Genomic DNA, 17,018 nt, shown 5'->3' with positions numbered 1-17,018 from the left:
AGCTAAACTCTCTCTCTCTCTCTCTCTCTCTCTCTCTCTCTCTCTCTCTCTCTCCCTCTGTCTCTCTCTCTCTCTCTCTCTCTCTCTCTCTCTCTCTCTCTCTCTCTCTCCCTCTGTCTCTCTCTCTCTCTCTCTCTCTCTCTCTCTCTCTCTCTCTCTCTCTTTATATATATGTTTCAAGTTTGTTTCTTGTTAATAACCTATTGTATTCTAATTTTTAACTCATTCTTCTATCCACTTCCATTTTATGGGTGAATTCATCCCATTCCCATTCACAATTATGATTACTAACTTCATTTTCCTTCATCCTATTTTCTTGCATTTATTGTTATCTCTCCTTATCTTCCCTCCTTTTTAAATCTGTCCCTTATTCCCTTCTCCTCCTATTTCATTATTGGGTAAGATGGATTTATATCCTATTCTACCAAATAAGTACACAAACATACACACACACACACACACACACACACACACACACACACACCAAGAACAAAAGAACAACAAAACACATATACGTACACACACAAACCAATTTGAACTGATTTATATAAAAATATTTAAGAATCTCTCTAACACATTCCCACCTTCTACCACTATTTTTCTCTTCACTATCAACTCTTTTTTGTGTACCTCTTTTATGTGAGATCATTTTGTTTATTATTCTTTTTCCTTCCTGCTTCTCTGGGGTTATACCATTTTCTTGTCTGTACATGATTTTTTACATCATCCCAACATAATCAATAAACTCCACCTTCTTTCCATAATAGCCTTAACAATAATGAAGTCCTTACCAGATACACATATCATCTTCCCATATAAAAGGTTCATAGTTTAAATTTAGTGTCCCTTATGATTTTCTTTTTATAATTAAATTTTTATGTTACTTTTGAATCTTCTATTTGCAAGTCTGATCCCTACAGTGACCCTCTTTCTGAGTTATCTTGCTGCCCCCAATTGTTCCATTACCTTACAAAAACAAATAAACAAACCTACAAAAAACAAGCAACAACAACAACAACACTTAATTGATTTCCTACTGACTCCTGGGTGAAAAACAATTACCTTAGTTCAGAATACCCTGGTTTCAACCTTTCTATTTTTATTTTAACTTTGTACCCATTATGTTCAAGGGAAATCATACTGGTAACTATTATTCCATGTTGTCTTGATCCCGGGAAATCATACTGGTAACTATTATTCCACGTTGTCTTGATCCCTCTCAGCTTTATTCATTCATTCAGGCTCTCTCCTCCTACTTCTGTAATGCACTCTGCCCAAATGACGACCTATCAAAAATATTGTTCTCTTTTAAGGTCTTCAAATGATCGCTTAATGTTTCCAAGATAAAACTTGTTTTCAACATTTGAAAACTTGGCTTTAATCAATAATCGTTTATTAAGCTTCTACTACAGCTTAAGAATTGTCCTAATTGATCAGATGAAAAAGACAAATATAAAATTGTCTCTTGTGTCAAGGAATTAATTTTTTAAATTAAGGAAACATCTTATAGCTGCACACTTATACATATCTTTATATTTAGATATGTATCTATATTATCTCACATGTATGTGTTTGTGTGTATATAAATGTTTACATATGTATATATAAATGTATGTATATAGAAGGATAGATGGATAGATAGATACATATGTCAGTTTGAGGAAACAGAAAATGAACAACTAGGGAAGCATCAGACAAGAAAAGCTTCAAGTTGAGCATAGCACTGAAGGTAAAATGTAAATGGAAATAGAGATTCCAAAATTCCATGAGAGTGTTCTAGTCAGGGGAAACACTTGATATAAAGGCAAAGAGATGTAGTGTACAATGGGAAGAACAAAGTCAGTATACATACTTGGAATTCTTGTAGAGAAGTATTTTTTAAGAACATAATTGTAAGAAGGATTCAAATTGTGAACAGCTTCATATATTATATTTCATCCTCAAAGTGACACAGGGAGTCACTGAAGTTTACTGATTCAGAATGTGAGACAGCTAGATCAGAATTTTGAGGAAATCACTTTGTTATCTGTATTAAGGATGGCTCTAGTTCATACCTTTTCAATCTTATTTCAGATTTTTCAACAGTATAGAGAGATGATTAAACCTCTGCATTTGGAAGACTATAGAGCAGAGGAATGAATGAAAATAGGGTTTTCAATTAAGAAACTGTATTTTATTGTCATCCCCTGATGGAATGTAAAGTTCTTAATGACAGAGCTTATTCATTTTTTAATCTTCTTACATGCCAAGAACAGAGACTAACACCTGCTACATGGTTATACACTTAATAAATGTTTATTGAATAAATAAATGAAAGCCCAGTTCTATATGCTATCATCTTTAGGAAACATTCATTCAGATTCAAATGATCCCCCATATTTTATCAGTCTTCCATTAATTTTACTCCATTATGCCTTACATGATGCATCCTTGAATTCTAAGTCCCTTAAAGTTAAGGAATATGTCCCTCCCCACAATTTTTGTATCTCCAAAATATACAGGGCAAATTATATTTCTTTGTTGAATAGCCTGGTTTTTGAGGGAAATTTTTTTTTTTGTTTTAAATAGAATAAAAAAGTATTTATGATTCAAACTGCTCATCCTCTAACTATATTTCAACTCCTTCCCATCCCAATAAATAATTTCATGAGTTAATATGACCAAAGGATAATATTTAATTGCTGATAAACCCATTAGTTCAACCCTGACTTATATCCACAGATAACAATAAACATATTTTGGTAGCATTCTTATCTTTAAAGTTTTTACAACTTTTTATTTTGTAATAATTCACTGAAAACATTTTAGTTTCATCTTTCTTCATTTTTCTGATTTTGTCTCACTGAAGCTAGAGATATTTAATATTTTACTTTCCCCTGCAATAAAACTCCCTTTTCTCATCTGCTTTCCAGATAATTTAAGATGTTTAGGTTAAAACATATGGCCCTTGTCAGAATTTGTTAGATGTACTAGAAAGTTTAATATAAATATTTCTTAGTGCTGTTGAAAGAAATCTCATCAGTGATAGATTTTATCAAAAGAATAGAGCAGACCTCCATTTAACCTAATAAGTTCAAGTGTGTAATTTACTGCCCATTAATCAACATGAAAAGGTTAGTGTGAAGTACATCTTAATAGGATCCTTTGACAGAAAGAGACCATTTCCTGGGAATTGAGGATAAAAGATGAAAAAATGATATTAAAATAAGAAATGATTTGTGGTTTATGGTTTCTGTCTTTGACTTTAGGTGAGAAAGTGAAAGTTGAGGTTAAAAGATCAAATGCTAGTATAAATGAGTATTCAACTCATGGAAAACAGATTCTTTGATTTAAAAGGGACTTTGGAGATTATACATTTTAAATTTCCATTTAAAGCAATAATCAAATGACTTCTTAATTCTTGGAATATTTCAAATCTTCAATAATACTAATAATTACTGATACTGATTTTGGAATATATTCAAGAAATGTTCCATTTTGTTTTGATTTTCTCTAAAAGCATATTATATAACCTAGAGGAAGTATTATCTAGTAAGTTTGATAATAAAAAGGAAAATTCAATATAAAATAAAAAGAGAAATTGTGTCCTTTTGCCCATCTTTGGAATTCTTTGAACAAAACTGATTATTTTATTTTACCCTGTCTTTCTCATGGAACAAAGAACAAATCAGCTTCAAAAGAAAAGAATATTTAAGGCAATGGAAAACTATTCAATTACTAGAAAAGGGTTCATCGTTTAAGCATTCTATAACATAGACTAGGTATTCTTGACTCAAGAAAATAGATTAATTTATCTTGAGTGTGATGTATCATCTTTGTTCTTTTAGAGCATCTAAATGTAATTTAAAAAATAAAACCCAAAAGATAGTGTCATGATAGCAGTTGCTCAGGTCTTACGAAATTCTTACTGTGGTTTCTTGTTATTTCGTTGGGTTTTTTTGTTTCAGATTTGTCATATTCTTTGTGACCCCATTTGGGGCTTCCAAAACAAAAATACTGACATGATTTGCTATTTTCTTCTCCATATCATTATATAGATAAGAAATTGAGGTAAATAGGGTAAAGTGGTTTGCCTAGGTTCACATAGAGAATAAGCATCAGAGAAGCTGAATTTGAAATTAGGTTTTCCTGACTCCTGGCCCACTGCCCTATCACATCACGTTAGCTGTATTGGATTTTACCTTCTCTCTTTCTGGCTAGTTGAAGTGTTGTTTGGTTTAGTGTATTTTTTCCTTGACTTGGATGTCCTGGATTTGGGCTATGTTTGGGAGTGCTTTTTTTGGGGGGAGGTAATTGAGGCATCTTTCCCTTTTCATGTAGTCCCCTGATTTTAACAAATTAACATGATTTTCTTCCTTCCTTCTTTCCTTTCTTCTTCCTTCCTTTCTTTATAAATTTAGTATTTAGATTATGTTTAGTTACTCATGCTTTCTATGAGGTACAGTGGGTCCTTAAATTATATTATCTCAAACTCTTTTGCAAGTCATTATTTAGGGAAAATAAGAAAATGTAAGAGGAAATCTGTCCTTTTGACTTTGTTTAGTATGTCTTCTTGTTTGATGGCATTATGCTTGTTCAGGCACACCTGATTCTTCATGATCTCATTTCAGGCATTTTCTTGGCAAAAGTATTAGAGTAGTCATTTAATCTTGTAGCTAAGGAAACCGGGACAAACAGGTTTGAGTGACTTGCTTGAGGTCACATAGCATTTGAGACTGCAATTCAACTCAGCTCTTTCTGAGTTCAAATCTAACATTCTAATAATTGTACCATCTAGATGCTTCATGGATTATATTTTCGCTAATCTGTTTTTCCATGATTTTGCTATTTGGACAAGATTATCTACCCTATTTTCTAAAGTATTAATTCTTTTATAAATTTCTTCCTTCCTTCTAGCCTCTGATTCAATCTCAATCTCTCTCTTTCTGTATGTGTGTGTGTGTGTGTATAAAATACATATGTATGCATATGTATATATATATGTATATGTATGTATATATGCATTAGAAATGAAGTTTATATAGATATAGATATAGATATAGATATAGATATAGATATAGATATATAGATATAGATATAGATATAGACATACACATACTATGTATAAAATTTCATTTCTTCTATCCAAAATTGTTTTCTGGATAAATAATTTTTCTTATTTTCTTTTGAGGCTTTACTTGTACTTCTGATATTGCTCTCTTTATTTGTGGGTTTAAAACTTATGATTCTCTTACATCCTAATATTTCTTTATTTTGTTCATTGTTTTCTTTTGTTTACTAATATTTGCAGCTTTAATTTAAAAAAAAAATACCTAAGCAACTCATAATATGATGCTCTTGGGCAGAGATTTTCATTACAAATGAGTAGGAAACACAAAGAAAAAAATAAAAGTGGAAGACATTTGTTTTAGACAGAACTCCTTTTGGTTAGTGAATCTTTCTAATGATAGTTTCATACTTAAGTCTCTGAACTTATCCATCTTCTTACAAACATCCCGAGCTACTTTTACCTTGAGACCTTCTCCTGAAAATGAGTTTATTCTGTCCTGAAACAATCATTCTGTGAGGGCTCCAAGACATAATGATTTCAGTCTCAGCTCTGTTCTTAACTTCCCAAATTTTTCTACCTCCTTCCCCAGCAAAATTATTTTTTTCTCCTTCCATGCCTTCCATTCCCACTTTTTAGCTTCTTATTATGGCTTATCATCATCCATTACAAGATACATACAAACTTAGCAAATATAGTCTATCTAAAAACATTATTCGTTTATCAGATATTTAAATAAGAGTTTCATGTAAAAGTAGTTTCTGATGGTTGGGAAAAAAAATTACAAAAATGAAAGAACAGGTAAAATCTGCCAGAAAGAAAATGAAAAGAGTAAGAAAAAAAAATTCCTAACCCTCTCCCTTGCTCCCTGCTCCCACATTTGCTAAAGTTTTAAGAATTGATTGTTTGTGCTTTTTATTTAAAGTGCCCATAGCTTCCCTGTTTCTAATAGTGCCCAGATCTACAACTAAAATAGTAGTAGGAAGTATTTTATAGGATTATTATAATATTATAATAAATCCTGAAGCTTAATACAAATATCAGTTTGTTAATTTGGATGGAAATATAGTTTGTCTTCTGGTCAAAATAATAAAATTGCACAATAGCAAGCTGGAGTGATTCCAAAGAAAAATCATAAGGATGATATAGTGTAACTCAAATGATTTCATATAACAGTTAATTGAGAGAATGGATATATTTTGCCTGTGGAGAAAAACATTTATGGGAAAATTGTGGCTGTCCTTAAGTATTTGATGTTGTCACACTGAAAAGGAATTACAGAAGTTCTGAGTGGTTCTAAAACTAAGAAACAAGTGTGTCTCAGATAATGAAATTGAAACTATATCCACTCATATGAAAGAGTGTTCCAAATCACTACTGATCAGAGAAATGCAAATTAAGACAACTCTGAGATACCACTATTCACCTGTCAGATTGGCTAAGATCACAGGAACAAATAATGATTAATGTTGGGGGGGATATGGGAAAACTGGGACACTAATACATTGTTGGTGGAGTTGTGAAAGAATCTGGCCATTCTGGAGAGCAATTTGGAACCAAGCCCAAAAAGTTATCAAACTATGCATACCCTTTGATCCAGCAGTGCTACTACTGGGCTTATATCCCAAAGAAATACTAAAGAGGGGAAAGGGACCTGTGGGTGACAAAATGTTTGTAGCAGCTCTTTTCGTAGTGGCTAGAAACTGGAAGATGAATAGCTGTCCATCAACTGGAGAATGGTTGGGTAAATTATGGTATATGAAGGTTATGGAATATTATTGCTCTGTAAGAAATGACCAGCAGGTTGAATTCAGAAAGGTTTGGAGAGACTTACATCAACTGATGCTGAGTGAAACGGGCAGAACCAGAAGATCACTATACACTTCAACAACAATACTGTATGAGGACATATTCTGATAGAAGTGGATATCTTCAACGTAAAGAAGATCCAATTCACTTCCAGCTGATCAATGATAGACAGAAACAACTACACCCAGAGAAGGAACATTGGGAATTGAATGTAAAATATTAGCACTACTGTCTATCTACCCAGGTTACTTATACCTTCGGAATCCAATATTTAATGTGCAACAAGAAAATTAGATTTACACACATATATTGTATCTAGGTTATACTGTAAGAAATGTAAAATGTATGGGATTGCCTGTCATCTAGGGGAGGGAGTAGAGGGAGGGAGGGGAAAATTTGGAAAAATGAATATAAGGGATAATGTTATAAAATATTACTCATGCATATATACTGTCAAAAAATTTATAATTATAAAATTAATAAAAAAGAAGAAAGAAAAAAAAAAGTAAGTCAAAGGTAAAGATGAAGTAAGGTTTTCAATATAAGGAATATTATCTTAACCACTAGAATTTTCAAAAAAAAAGATGTGATGCATAAAGGGAAACGTAAAGAGAGGTTGTCAAGAGTAGGATGTTTAACCACCTGTCCGAGATCTTATCAACAGCATTCATAATACGGATGACAATTCGAGTAGATGACCTCTGAAATTCTTTCCATTGCTGAGATTTTATGATTATATAAAAAGGTAATACATACATTATATAAAGATTTAGTTACTAAGATGGAAAACTTTTTCATGTTTTAGGCAAAAAAAAAAAAAAAAAAAAAAAAAGGAGAGATGGTTTAAATGTTATTAGATAATGCTCATTTCCCATTTCTGAAACCTCTCCTTTATCTAGATTGAAGACAAAGAAGATCTGAGTTTGAAACCTGACTCAGATGCTTATTAACTGTGTAATACAGGGAAAATCATTAAATTCAACTCATGCTCATTTTCTTAAGTATCAAAATGGGATAATATTAGTATAATGGGGCAGCTAGGTGGCTCAGTAGATAAAGCACCAGCCCTGAATTCAGGAGGACCCGATTTCAAATCTGGTCTCAGACACTTAATTAACACTTCCTAGCTGTGTGACCCTGAGCAAGTCACTTAACCCCAGCCTCAAAAAAAAAAAAAAAAAAAAAAGAATATTAGTATCACTATCCTATGATTATTGCTATGATTATTGGGAGAAACATATAAGATAACATATGGAAAATGTTTACATAATTCTTAAAACCTTACCTTCCAATTTTGTAGCCATATTTTAAAATTTTATCATAGGAAATAGATATTATAATCTAAAGTCCTATCTCTTCAGATATTTTTAAGAAAAAAAAAACATTGAGGTATATTTTTATATTTTATTGATAAATTTTGTTTATACACTAATGTCATTACTAAATAAATTCTTCTGTTTCCTGTGGAGCAAAACAAATTTTGTGTGTAAAGAAGGAAAAAAGGGGGAAAACCAGCAAAACTAATCAATATTAAAAAATGACAATAGAGGCCATTTTTTGTTTGCTTTTTTTTCATTAATTCCCTTGAAATTCTTGACCTTTTGTTATTTCCATTGAATTTTGATATTTATCCTCTACCTTTATAAAATAATCTCTTGGCATTTTGAATGGCATGGCCCTGAATAAGTAGATTAATTTCTTAGAATTATCATTTTTATTTTTTTGCTGTGTTTAATCATGAGTATTTATTATTATTCCAATTGTTTAGATAAACTTTATTTGTGTGAAAAGTGTTTTGTAATTGTGCTCAAATAGTTTCAAGTTTTGTCTTGGCAGATAGACTCACAAATATTTTATATTATCTAGTTATTTTAAATGGAATTTCTCTTTGTATTTCTTGCTGCTGAACTTTGTTGATAACATAAAGAAATGCTGATGATTTATGTGGGTTTATTTTCTATCCGGCAACTTTGCTAAAATTGTTAGTTGTTTCTAATAGTTTTTTAACTGATTCTCTAAACACATCATCATATCATCTGCATCATAGTAATTTTATTTCCTCATTATCTACTCTAACTACTTCAATTTCTTTATTTTGTCTTATTGCTAAAGCTAACATTTCTAATGCAATAATAGAAATGGTGATAGTAGACAACTTTGTTTCATTCCTGATCTTAGTGAGAATGCATCTAATCTATTCCCATTACATGTGATTCTTGTTGATGGTTTTAGATGGAGGCTACTTATAATTTTAAGGAAAATTCCATTTAATCCTATATTATCTTGTGTTTTCAATAGAAATTGGTGTTGTATTTTGTCCAATGCTTTTTCTACATCTATTGATATTGTCATATGGCATCTATTAGTTGTTTAATTTTTAACTGGAAAATGTCTTAATATGAATTTGGGCAGTCTTGGGGTCAAATATTTTGTTTAAATCATTCCCTGATCTGGGGAAAGAAAATCACATTAAACAGAATGGTTACATTATCTAGATCTTCATGATATAAGATTTTATAAATATACAATTGCTAGTTAATTTTATGACCCTCTAAAAAGAGTAACATTTTGTTCTGGAATTATATTAATAAGAACAAAATTGATTTCCTTGATTACTATCATGATTTCATTTTAGAAATTTTCAAAAGCCTTTCAAATTCTTATCAGATCTCAGCTATCACTGATTAGTCTTCCAGCAGAAAATATTTTTAAATATCAAACTTGTTGACAAATTTTTCACATTTTACCATTTAATTTTTATTTTTATTAGATAACTTTATGCTAACAAAAATTTTTCTTATATCACCTGATCTTAATTCAGAATAACACACTCTGAGTGATTTCATATTAGTTAATACCTGTTGCATTAACTTTTTTTTTTCCTTTCTAATACCTGGATTATTTTTCTCTTTTAAGAATTTGAAGTCTGGGGTACAGAGCCAAGATGGCAGAGAAGGCACACAGGATTTTCTAAGCTCCTCTCATACTCATTACTAATTATTAAAGTCAGCCTCAAAAATAGCATGTGACTGGTAACATTCACAAAGACTGGAAGTACAACTTAGCATCTGAAGATAATCTGGAAGATTCCCAGAAAATGTTTGTCCAGAGGAGCGGGAGCAGACCAGTGCAAGCAGGGAAATGAGAGGCTAGCAAATGGAGCAGACCAGGGATGGGAGTGGTCTCTGTGGCTGGAAAATTTATAGGATGGATTCTTACACATGTTGGCTGCTCTGCTTTGGTTCCAAAGCAATAGACCAGCAGAGAAATTAAAGCCAAAGGTAGAGGGTACTCTAAAAAACCCCAGAGCCTAACAGGATCTGGCTATACCCACCCAAAACTGGAAATGAGTGACTTAGCACAGACCACAACACAGCAGTGCAGCCACATTCTTCAACATGGGGTTTTTGCTGGGGCAATCACAAATTCATACGGCAGGGGGGCATGGTCTGGGGCAATAAAATTTCTTCAGTAAGACTGTGCTCCGCAGGGCAGAGACACATCTGGTGCTGGGTGGGACAGGGCAACTGCCAATACTCAAAGTGGGCTTTTGCCTGGCACAGTGACACTTTTGCTGCTCAGCCTCTAACCTCAAGACAGTCACTAGTTCTCACAGAGGGGTTCTTTACTGGGCACTTCTGCAGCGGGGCCTGTGCTACCAGGTCTCAATCAGTTCTGGTGAGAAGCTTTTCCTAGAGCACTTCCTCAGCTCAGCTACTCTTTGCAGTCCATTGGTAGGATAGCTACTGTCCATATATCTATCCCTGCTTTGCAGAGGAAGCTGGTAACCAACTTTCCCTGAAGCAGACCCTAAAGGCTTTAACAAAAATGAGTAAAAAAGGCAAAAGGACAATCAATAGCTTCTATATTGAAAGAAAGCAGGTTTTCAACCCCAAGGAGACTAAGAGCAGACAGTCTCCAAAAATGCAAAGGGGGATGTAATCTGATCCCCATCACACAAGGCTATCCTAGAAGAAAATATGAAATAGTTTAAAAGAGAGCTAGAAGAAAAATGGGGAAAGGATAGAGAAGCTATGCAAGAAAGTAACAACTTCCTGAAATATTAATTGGAAAAAGTAAAAAACTCACAGGAAAGTAGGATTTGTGAATTGGAAAATATAAAGAACTCCCAAGAAAGTAGGATTTGTGAATTGGAAACTGAAAATAAGTCAGTTAAAAAAATGAATAAATAGTGAAATGGAAAAAAAAATCCATAGAGAAAAACAACTCATTTAAAAACTCAATTGGACATATACAAAAAAGAAGTAAAAGAAGCTAATGAAGAAAATAACTCATTAAAAATCAGAACTGAACAAATAGAAATGAATGATTCATTGAGACATCAAGAATCAGTCAAGTAAAATGAAAAAAAATGAAAAATCAGGAAAAAAATGTTAAATATCTACTTGGAAAAATAGTAGACCTGGAAAATAGATCTATGAGAGATAATCTGAGGATTATTGGACTTCCCAAAAATTATGATGAAAAGAGGGCCTAGATACTATTTTATAGGAAATCATCAAAGAGAACTGCCCAGATATAATAGAATAAGAAGGTAATATAGGAATTGAAAGAATTCATTGAACACCTTCTAAAAAAGACCCTAAAAAAAAAAAAAAAAAAAAAAAAAAAACTCCAAGGAATATTGTGGGTAAATTTCAGAACAATCAGACTAAAGGAAAAATATTGCAAGCAGCCAGAAAAAAAAAAAACAATTAAAATACCAAGGAGCCACATTAAGTATCATTCAAAATCTAGCTGCTTCCACATTAAAAGATCACCAAGATTGCATTTCTGCTATGGATATACATAAAGAGTACATGTATAATTTGATTTTACTGATATAACATAAAAATGGGAAGTACAAATGGAAAGAGGATAGTATCAGGAAAAAGGGAAAAGAGGAGAAAAAAAGAGGGAAACTACATCCCACAAAGAGGCAAAGGAAACCTATCATATCTGAGGGAATTTAGAGAGGGGGAAGAACATTGTGTGAATCTTACTCTCATAAGAGTTGGCTCAAAAAAAATTAATTGACATATTTGGTTACAGAGAAACTTTTCTCACCTCATTAAAAAGTGAGAGAGGAAAGGGAAAAGTAAAAGAACAATAAGGGAAAGGTACAAAAAAGGGGAAGGGATTTAAAGGGAGTGGAAGGGATTCTAAAGAAGGAGAGCTGAATGAGGCAAGTGGTGTCTATAAGTTTAATATTGGGAAAGAGGGCAAGGGGGGGAAGCAAGAAAAAGAAAAGCATAACTTGGGGATAATAAGATGGCAGGAAATACAGAATTAGTCATTTTAACTGTAAATGTGAATGGGATGAACTCTCCCATAAAGCAGAGGCAGATAGCAGCCTTGATCAAAAGTCAGAACCCTACATTATGCTGTTTACAAGAAACACATTTAAAGCAGGGAGACACCACAGAGTAAAGGTAAAGGGCTGGAGCAGAATCTATTATGCTTCAGGTGCAGTCAAAAAATCAGGGGTGGCCATCTTTATCTCAGATCAGGCAAAAGCAAAAGTTGATCTAATTAAAAAAGATAAGGAAGGAAACTATATCTTGCTAAAGGGTAGCATAGACAAGGAAGCCATATCAATACTATATATATCATATCAATATAATATATGCACCAAGTGATATAGCATCTAACTTCCTAAAGTAGAAGTTAAGGGAGTTGCAAGAAGAAATAAACAGCAAAACTATAATAGTGGGAGATCTCAACCTTGCACTCTCAGAATTAGATAAATCAAACCACAAAACAAATGAGAAAAAAATTAAGAGGTTAATAGAATATTGGAAAAATTAGATATGATATATCTTTGGAGAAAACTGAATGGTGACAGAAAGAAGTACAGTTTCTTCTTAACAGTTCATGGAACCTATACAAAAACTAACCACAAATTAGGACATAAAGACCTCAAAATTAAATGCAGGAAGTCAGAAATAGTAAATGCTTTCTTATCAGATCAAGATGCAATAAAAACTACATTCAACAAATATTAGGGGTAAATAGACCAAAAAGTAATTGGAAACTAAATAATGTCATCTTAAAGAATGATTGGGTGAAACAACAAATTATAGACACAATTAATAATTTCACCAAAGATAATGACAACGACGAGATGTCATACCAAAAATTTGTGGGATGCAGCCAAAGCAGTAATAAGGGGAAATTTATATCTTTAGAGGCTTACTAGAATAAAATAGTTCTCTATTGAATTGGGCTCTCAGTGAATTGGGCTTGCAGCATAAAAAGCTAGAAAAAGACCAAATTAAAAACCCTAAATCAAATACTAAACTTGAAATTCTAAAATTAAAAGGAGAAATTAATAATAATGAAAGTAAAAAAATAAAACTATTGAATTAATAAATAATACTAATAGTTGGTTTCATATAAAATAGATAAACCTTTGGTAAATCTGAGTAGAAAAAAGAAAGAGGAAAATTAAATTGTTAGTCTTAAAAATGAAAAGGGAGAACAATGAAAAGGAAATTAGAGCAATAATGAGTTACTTTGGCCAACTTTATGCCAATAAATTTGATAACCTAAGTGAAATAGATGACTATCTCCCAAAAATAGGCTTCCTAGATTAACAGCAGAGGAAGAAAATTTCTTAAATAGTCCCATTTTAGAAAAAGAAATAGAACAAGCTATTAATGAAAATTGGATTTACATGTGAATCCTACCAAACATTTAAAGAACAATTAGCCCCAATGCTATATAAAATATTTGAGAAAATAGGGAATGAAGGGGTCCTACCAAATTCCTTTTATGACTCAGACATGGTACTGATACCTTAACCAGGTAGGCTTAAAACAGAGAAAGAATATTATAGACCAATCTCCCCAATGAATATTGATGTTAAAAGCTTAAATAAGATATTAGCAAAAAGACTAAAAAAATCATCCCTAGGATAATACACCATGACCAAGTCAGATTTATGTCAGGAATGCAGGGCTGGTTAAATATTAGGAAAACTATTAGTATAATTAACCATATCAATAACCAAACTAACAAAAAACATATGATCATCTCAATAGATGCAGAAAAATCATTTGATAAAATCCAACATTCATTCATATTAAAAACACTTGAGAATATAGAAATACATGAACTTTTCCTTAAAATAACCAATAGCATCTATTTTAAAACATCAGTAAGCCTCATATGTAATGGGGATAAACTGGAACCATTCCCAATGAGATCAGGAGTGAAACAAGGTTGTCCACTATCACCTTTACTATTCAATATTGAATTAGAAATGCTAGCTTTGGCAATGAGTGGAAAAAGAGATTAAAGGAATTAGAGTAGGTAATGAGGAAACCAAATTATTACTCTTTGCTGATGATATGATGGAATACTTAGAGAACCCCCAAGATTCTAGTAAAAAGCTTTTAGCAAAGTCTCAGGATACAAAAAAAAAACTCACATAAGTCATCAGCATTCTTATATATCACTAACAAAATCCAACTGTTAGTGCTACAAAGAGAAATTCCATTTAAAGTAACTACTGATATTATAAAATATTTAGGAATCTATCTGCCAAAGGAAAATCAGAAACTATATGAGCAAAACTACAAAACACTTTCCACACAAATTAAGTCTGAGCTAAACAATTGAAAAATATTAAATGCTCTTGGATAGGGCAAGCAAATATAATAAAGATGACAATACTACCTAAACTAATCTATTTATTTAATGCTATACCAATCAGACTCCCAAAAAACTATTTTAATGACCTAGAAAAAATGAAAACAAAGTTCATATGGAAAAATAAAAGGTCAAGTATTTCAAGGGACCTGATGAAAAAAAAAAAATAAATGAAGGTGGCTTAGCTGTACCTGGTCTAAAATTATATTATAAAGCAGTGACTACCATTTGCTATTGGCTAAGAAATAGACCAGTTTATCAGTGGAATAGGGTAGGTTCAAAAGACAAAACAGTCAATAACTTTAATAATCTAGTGTTTGACAAATGCAAAGAACCCAGCTTTTGGGATAAGAAACTGAATGTTTGACCAAAAAAAAAAAAATGGAAATTTAGTATGGTAGAAACTAGGCATTGACCCACACTTAACACCATATACCAAGATAAGGTCAAAATGTGTTCATGCCCTATGCATAAAAAATTAGATTGAAAATAAATTAGAGGAACATAGGATAGTTTGCCTCTCAGATCTGTGGAAGAGAAATGAATTTATGTCCAAAGAAGAACTAGAGATCATTATTGATCACAAAAAAGTAAACTTTGATTATATCAAATTGAAAAGGTTTTGTACAAACAAAACTAATGCAGATAAGATTAGAAGGGAAGCAATAAACTGGGAAAACATTTTTACAGTCAAAGGTTCTGATAAAGGCCTCATTTTAAAAATATATAGGGAATTGACTCTAATCTATAAGAAATCAAGCCATTCTTCAATTGATAAATGGTCAAAGGATATGAACAGACAATTCTCAGACAAAAAAATTGAAGGTATTTCTAGCCATATGAAAATATACTCCAAGTCATTATTAATCAGAGAAATGCAAATTAAAACAACTCTGAGATACCACTACATACCTGTCAGATTGGGTAGAATGACAGGGAAAGATAATGCACAATGTTGGAGGGGATGTGGGAAAACTGGGACACTGATCCACTGTGAATACATCCAGTCATTCTGGAGAGCGATTTGGAAGTATGCTCTAAAAGTTATCAGACTGTGCATACCCTTTGATCCAAAAGTGTTACTACTGGGTTTATATCACAAAGAGATCTTTAAAAAGAGGAAAGGGATCTGTATGTGCAAGAATGTTTGTGGCAGCCCTCTTTGTAGTTTCCAGAAACTGGAAACTGAGTGGGTACTTATCAATTGAAGAATGGCTGAATAAATTGTGGTTTATGAATATTATAGAATATTATTATTCTGTAAGAAATAACCAGAAGGATGATTTCAGAAAGGCTTGGAGAACCTTACATAAATTGATGCTAAGTGAAATGAGCAGGATCAGGAGATCATTATATACTTCAATAACAATACTATATGATGATCAATTCTGATGGATGTGGCCCTCTTCAACAATGAGATGAACCAAATCAGTTCCAACAGAGAAATAATGAATTGAACCAGCTATATCCAGTGAAACAACTCTGGGAAATGAGTTATGAATCACTTCATAGAATTCTAAATCCCTCTATTTTTGTCTGCCTTCATTTTTGATTTCTTTCACAGGTTAATTGTACACTATTTCAAAGTATGATTTATTTTGTACAGCAAAATAATTGTATGGATTATATGTATATATTGTATTTAATTTATACTTTAACATATTTATTGGTCAACCTGCCATCTGAGGGAGGGGGTAGGGGGAAGGAGAGGAAAAATTGGAACAAAAGGTTTTGCAATTGTCTTTTTTTTTTCCTTTTTCTGAGGCTGGGGTTAAGTGACTTGCCCAGGGTCACCAAGCTAGGAAGTGTTAAGTGTCTGAGACCAGATTTGAAACGGGGTCCTCCTGAAATCAGGGTTGGTGCTTTATCTACTGAGCCACCTAGCTGCCCCAGTTTTGTGATTGTCAATGCTGAAATATTACCCATGCATATATCTAGTAAATAAAAAGCTATAATTAAAAAATAAATAAATAAAAATAATTTGAAGTCCCAGAATGTATACTTGTCACCATCATGTTGATTCATTTTACTTCTTCCTTTTAGTCCAAGTCTTTTTAGATAATCTTAATACCCTGAAGTTTCCTTGATTTCATCCATGTTCTCCTCCATTAATTAAATATGGGTATATGTACTGGAGTCTGATTTGGCCTCTCTTTTCTTTCTTGATACTTGGTGATGTCATTGGCTCTTTTGTGTTCAATTACTATTTCTTTATAAATGACTCTAAAACCTACTACTCTAAAACCTTTAAAAGCCCAGCTTTCATTTTCCTCTTGACATTTATCTTTATCTATAAATACTTGCTGGACATTTCTACCTATTTGCCCCATAGGAATCTCAAGATCACTATGCCTAATCTAAAATTTATTGTGTGATTAAGGAGCCATTCACTTAAACCTATGTCTGTCTCAGTTTTCTCATCTATAAAAGCAAAGTAAAAATAGCATTTCTTTCTTAGGTTTGTTATAAGGATGAATTAAATAATATTTATAAAGTTATTTATAAACCT

The sequence above is a fragment of the Sminthopsis crassicaudata genome, chromosome 3 (assembly GCF_048593235.1).
Source record: "Sminthopsis crassicaudata isolate SCR6 chromosome 3, ASM4859323v1, whole genome shotgun sequence".
NCBI lineage: Eukaryota > Metazoa > Chordata > Mammalia > Dasyuromorphia > Dasyuridae > Sminthopsis > Sminthopsis crassicaudata.
The sequence above is the reverse complement of the archived record's forward strand: the minus strand, read 5'-3'. Positions refer to the sequence as shown.